Here is a 6,410-nt window from a genome sequence, read left to right on the forward strand (position 1 = left end):
CCGCTTCCCACCCATGTCTCCACCATGAGTCATGCTCCTCAGTGCAGCTACACATAGGTGGGGGTCGTGGCTCTGAGCCAGCCAGGAACCTGCCATTGACTGTTTTGTCGTTGCTTTCCCAGACTTGCACCCTCTGCAGCAATCTTAATTTATATCCATAAATCTGGCCAACAACCCCCAGCAGGAAAATACTTAGTCCTCCTGACATTCCCCATGCCCAAATGCTCAGGCGCCCTTACTCCCTCCATATTTGAAACTGCTTCCAGGGGCGCCTGGGTGGCTCAGTCGGTAAAGCATCCGACTTAGGCTCAGGTCATGATCTCGCGGTCCGTGAGTTCGAGCCCCGTGTCGGGCTCTGTGCTGCCAGCTCAGAGCCTGGAGCCTGTTTCAGATTCTGTGTCTTCCTCTCTCTCTGGCCCTCCCCCGTTCATGCTCTGTCTCTCTCTGTCTCAAAAATAAATTAAAAAACGTTAAAAAAATTTATTAAAAAAAAAAGAAACCGCTTCCCAAAGATTTCAAGTGCAAAACCTCTTTTATAATCTAAAATAATAATAATAATAAAATGTAGCCCACCTCCTCCCCAGCGGTGGAAGTCATACATTTAACACTCATTAACTGAGAAGGTGGAAAAAGGCTAAAATCTGTGATGAATTTGGAGATGCTTTTTAAAAAAATGCTGCCTTATTAATCCAAATAGAATTTTGCCTGTGCAGTGATGACTATCCATTTCATTAGAAGATGAACATGTGAATTTATGAGACATCATATCTATCTACTCTATGGACAATTCTGGAACATTCATAGATTTGAGGACCCTAAACAATGGCCCCATAACTTCTGGGAGGGTCTGATTCCTGGTTTGAAACATTTGGGGTTCACAACAAATCTGTGGAGACTTTTTCAATAAGGAAAACAAACACGCAAACATAATAAGTAGATGTGCCAAAGCAGAGACTTAACGTGTATCCAAACCTGTCCTCATAACCAACATAGCTTGGGAATTCTTCCTTCCCCCCCCCCCCCCCACCTTTCTACCTCCAGAACCTTAGCCTCTTAGCAGAAGTGAAGCTAACCTCTGTTGTTCCACTTCTGACCCCTTCCACGCCCGCACGCTCCGCTCAGCACCAGGTTCTGGCCTGGAGTGTATGGGGTGATTTGTCATTTTACAAAACAAATATGGTTTGGGCAAGAAGAGAGCCAAGTGATAAATAATCCCAAACCAGAAAGCTACTGTGGAAGTTTTGGAGCAAAAGAGAAAAACAAAAACAAACCCCAAGAAAACATAAAAGCTCAAGATGATTTATTTCATAATTTAAAAATCAAAATCGCCTTCGGGCGGTAGGACTTGTGTGCCCAGTTTTACCCTAGAGTGAGTCATAATAGCTAAGTTATATACCCTTGGAAAAACCAGGGCTTTTCTAGTGGGAGCACTGAGATGTCATTAAGCCCGGAACTGTGTGCGGCGGGGCCAGAATCAAATGTCCTTTGAAATCCAGACCAGCAGAGAGAAAGCCTCAGGGCTCGTGCTGTGTTCCTTCAGACCAAGTCTGGTCCCCATAGCCTCATCTAGGATGTGGCAGAGAAGAACTGGGGGGAGCAGAAAATCACTTTGGCTTTAGGGGCAGGGCTCAAGAGAGATGTGGGGGAGGTTTATAAATTCAGAGCCTGGTGGGGGGCAGGACAAGGGGGAAGGAGGCTGTTAATGATATGGGCCAGATTGGATTCTGCCTGCAACAGGGACACAATCTGGATATAGCCACCAATAAGTCCGGACCTGAATCAGTTATCTACTGTCACAATAATGCAGCATAATAAACGGTCCCCAAACCTCAGACACATGCAACAGTAAGCACCGATTTTTCTCCCACAAGTCTGTGAGTCAGGTTGAGCTCATTTCAGCTGGTCTTCCTGTTGTGTCTGTGGTTGGTGGGTGGGTCCACTGGGGCATGGCTGATCTAGAACATTTTCTTTCACAAGTCTGGCGGTTGACTGGCTATCAGCTGAAGCAATGATGGTATGAGGAGAAAAAAAGCTTTCCTTGACCCTCTGTCTGGGTCTGAAAATTAAACTGGCAAAGATTAACAGGAGAAAAGCATATAAATATATTTAATATGATTTACATGACAGAGGAGACATCATAAGGAAATGGAGACCCAAAGAAGCCATGAAAGCTGAGTGTCTGTATGCTGGGTTTGATGAAGAGTGGCCAGGCATAGAGAAATATGATAGAGCAAAGATTATGAGGTCAGTGCAGGAAACTGAGAGAAACTTAGCAAGTCCTGATTGTTTGAATTCTTCTCAGTGTCCCTTTGTCTTCAGACGGGCGATGCTCCTTTCCTGTGGGTGCAGGGAGAGGACCTCTCACCTGAGGATTGCCTGACCTGCTGCAGGGGAGAAGGGCAGAAACAAGTCGGAGTGGCCTTCCTGCTTCTGACATTTTCTCAAACTCCCTCAGCTTAAAATATGCAGTGCCAAGGTGCATTATGCTGGGGTCAGACTGAACTGCCCCAGGTGTCTGCCGTCTTCCCACAGGCTAGCCTGGGCTTGCTCCTATGGTGGTAGCCAACTTCCAAGAAAGAATGGAAGCACAAAAGATTGAGTCTCAAGGCCCAGATTCTTGGGATGGGAAACATAGGTTTTGAGTCTTGACAGGAGAAGTCCAATGGCAAAGGGCACAGATACCAAGAGAGGTGGGGAACTGGGGGCATTCCAACGATCGCTTTTCCAAAAGGGTAGCCCGCCCAACAGTGTTGCAGAGGAGAGATCGTGAAGCCACAGGGATCAGGGTGAAGAGCTATTGTTAGAAGGCAGATTTCATCTCAGAATATGCAAGAGGAAATAGTCCAAACTGTCCCACAGTAAAACAGGCTGCCTTAAGAATCCATATTTTTACATAATAATAATTACTGATGTGAATGAAGTACCTATTTATGTGTATCAGACAATGTTCCGGGTGGCTCACAGGAGTGAATTGTGGCAAGAGCTCCACGAACAGACAGCCGTGACCCATCATGCACATGTGTTCTGCAGAAAGAGGCCTGCCTGGCTGCTGAGGGGCCATGCTGTCTGCCAAGTCCTGAGCCCAGGTGTTGGGCTATGCTGGCTTGGAGAAAAGAGAACCTTTCTCTAATTCATGTCCAGGTGATGCATGAACTGGCAGTAACCCTGCCTGCTTAGGAGGTTGGCATTATTCTGGCTCTCATTTTGGAGCTAAACAAAATGAGGCCTAAGGGAATTTAGGTAAGTTGCCCAAGAATATACAGGTTTTGAGCAGAGTGGAGATTTGAATGCAGTCTAACTCCACAGCCCATGCTCTTGATCATAGAACTATCCTGCCTCAGTAGATCCTTACAACAACCAGCTAAGAAGAGGACAGCATCTTCATTCTACCAATGAGCCATCGGAAGGCAAGAATGTAGGAACTTGCTAGAAAATGAAGGGGCTTGCATAATGGATGGATCAGTAGAGGAGCCTATTCCGATAGCCATCTAATTCCAAAGGCTGTTCCTTCACTTTTAGCCATAACCTGTCTTCTCTCCATCAATAGTCTAAGAAATTCTCTCATACTGAGGGCATCCAAGAAGAGATTAGAAATATATGGAAAATATATACAGAATTATAATTATAGAATTATAATTTAATGTCCTTTTACCTCTGACATCCTGTGAGTAGGACTGGCCGAGAAGGCTCGCTTGGCTATTCCATTCTAGACTAGGTCAATCTCTAGTGCTCTCAAGTAAGATCAAGAAGAGGAGCTCTCCTGGATAAAAACAAGTATCCAAAGCAAGAAAGGCATGGAAATCTGGTCAGGACATTTATTTCATCTTTCATTGTCTACATCCTCCCAGCTAGGGGATGCTGAGGAGTCTCAGGGTCAGCAGTCTCACCTGGATCCTTTTAACTGTCCATTGTCTACAATGGGGGCTGGCAGACACCCTTCCTTCTGGGAGTCACCCTCAGATCTCCCAAAAGGTTCTGATGTCACAATTGTGTCATACAGAGAATAATTTACAGTGAAATGTCTGACTTTGTGCATCAGACTCACCAGTGTGGCTCTGGAAGACTCATGAGGAGCAGAGGGAGTCCGAGGCTGGGCCACCAGAGGTTAGGATATCCAGGGGATCCCCACAACCTGTTTCCTTTTTTCCCCTCTGTCACTCTCTGGTTCTAATTCCAACCCTTCCAGACTCTGGCTTAGCAGCCTGGGATTCCTTTGGATTAGCTACCTAACTGGTCCCACCCACACCAACTTGTTGTATTTCTTCGATACTCCAGATTTTAAGTGGCCCTGCACCACCACCACCACCACCACCACCACCACAAACCTGCCTTGTCCCCAAGCTCTGTCCCAGTGCTGTGTAGCAGTTGACACAGCATAACCCAGGCTGGGTGGACCAATCTCCCCAGTGCCTACTGCTCATCCCACAGTGACACTGAGTTTGAGATCTGGATGTACAGCTGCTTCCTTGCATGACCTTGGGCTAGTTACCTGAAACTGGGTAAGCCTCTGTTTCCTCAACAGTAAATGAGGACATATTACCTCCCAGGACAGTGTTAAGAATTCAGTGAGATGAAGCATATAAACTGCTTACTACAGGGCTGGCAATTAGTAAGTGCTCTGTTAATTTGTGTCTCCAGTCCAAGCCTCCCCTCAAATCTGTTCCCACAACATCAGATTCTGGGCTTGCATGAAAAACTCAGCTTCTCTGCTTTGCTGCCTAATGGGCATTTCCAATGCAAAGTGTTCAAAGGGAATAGGGTTTTCCCGCCAAAACCTATTCCCTACACAGCTTCCTTAACCTCAGTGGATGGTTACACCAACCTTCCAGGGCTCAGGCTAACATCACGATCCCCCTTTTCTAGTACATCCCACACCTAATCCATCAGGACATCTCACTGGTTTTACATTCAGAGCATACCCAGGACCTGACCATCTCTCACCACCTCCATGGCCCCAGCTGACCCAGTCACCACCATCTCTCACATGGATTAGGCAATAGCTTCCCCATTTGTCTCCCTGCTTCCACCCTTGGTGGAGTTTGCCGTAGTAAGATCACGTCCCCCCTCTGCTCAAAACCTTCCAGCAGCTTCCCATTTCACTCAGAATCAAAACCAAAGTCCTGGCAATGGTCTACAAGGCCCTGCCTACTGTGCTTCCCCTTTTCCTTTTTGACCTCAACTCCTATTCTCCCTTGCTCTCTCCTCTGAAGCCACAGGAATGCCTGCACTGTGCCTCAAAACACATGAAGCACACTCCACCTCAGGGCCTTTGCACAAGCTATGCCCTTGCTTCAAAGTGCATTCCTAATATAATCTATGTACTCATTCTCTCCTTCATGTTTTCCATCACAGGATGCTTCCTGAACGATATCCACATGACCACCTTTTGCAGTGACAAACCTCCCTTTTATCAGCACTCTCCAGCCCTTTAACCCTGTCCTTACCTTCTATTAAGCATGTATCACATTCCAACATATTACATAATCTACTCATTTATTGTATTATTTACTACTTCTCTCCCCTGCTAGAATATAAACTCCAGCTGATAGATTCCAAGGGCCTGAACAGAGTAGGTACACCACATGTATCTGTGGAAGAAATGAATAGACTAATCGTAGCTATTAGTGTAACCATGTTTTGTGCGTCTTAAAACAAGGAGTCATGTCTCACTCCTGCTTGTATCTCCAACACTTACTATGGGGCCCGGCACTGCAGAGATGCTCAGCATAGATATGCTGAATGTATGAAACCAAGGAACCACCCCTTCTTTGAGACAGAGAGATGCCCAACACTGAGCTCATATTGGCTTCCCTGAAAGGACAGCCCCTCGTGTCATGTCCAAAGAGAAAAATTGCCTATGACATGTAATTTAGATCCTGAGATGCCTGGATATAAAGTCTTACTCAAGTAAATGGGATCAAACATCAGGGCATTTCCACTCTACCAAATGGATATTCTGGATTGAATATGGTCTCACATTTCCTCCCCGGCTTCTCAGGAGGCTCAGGGTGGAGTCAGGGAAGGGAAATTTGCAGAGTTGCCATCTGGAGGCTGATGGTCTTACTTCAGCTGGGTAATCCCAAGCCCCATCAGAGTCTTGTTTTAATATCTGATCAGTGAGAAGCCATTGCCTCCCTAATATCTATTTTGAGCCTTCTCCATCGCTTCTGGACCTGGAAGAACCAACAAATCTTCTTATGACACTTTCAAGCCTGAAGAGTATGGATTCCATCTGGGGCTACAGTTATCTTCAGCCTACCATATCACAGCTAATTGTGTACTTGAAGCAGTGGGAAAAACTCTGGCTTCAGACTGGAATCTCCAGTCTGCTAATCACTCACCATGTGACCTTGAGCAAGTGGCTTCACCTCTGTGAGACTCAATTTCCTCATCCATAAAATGAACATAAT

At 46.0% G+C, this 6,410-nt stretch overlaps 1 long non-coding RNA gene across 1 annotated transcript; it reads right to left on the reverse strand.

Moving 5' to 3' along the window:
* Positions 1 to 2,166: 2,166 nt before the first annotated feature.
* On the reverse strand, positions 2,167 to 3,949 carry LOC122240152. Its single transcript, XR_006219511.1, has 3 exons — positions 3,888 to 3,949; positions 3,653 to 3,760; positions 2,167 to 2,384 (listed from the first exon to the last, which is right to left on the reverse strand). It is a non-coding gene; the product is annotated as an uncharacterized LOC122240152 (long non-coding RNA).
* Between the last annotated feature and the right edge of the window lie 2,461 nt (positions 3,950 to 6,410).

This window comes from Panthera tigris, chromosome B4 (genome assembly GCF_018350195.1).
Source record: "Panthera tigris isolate Pti1 chromosome B4, P.tigris_Pti1_mat1.1, whole genome shotgun sequence".
Classification (NCBI taxonomy): domain Eukaryota; kingdom Metazoa; phylum Chordata; class Mammalia; order Carnivora; family Felidae; genus Panthera; species Panthera tigris.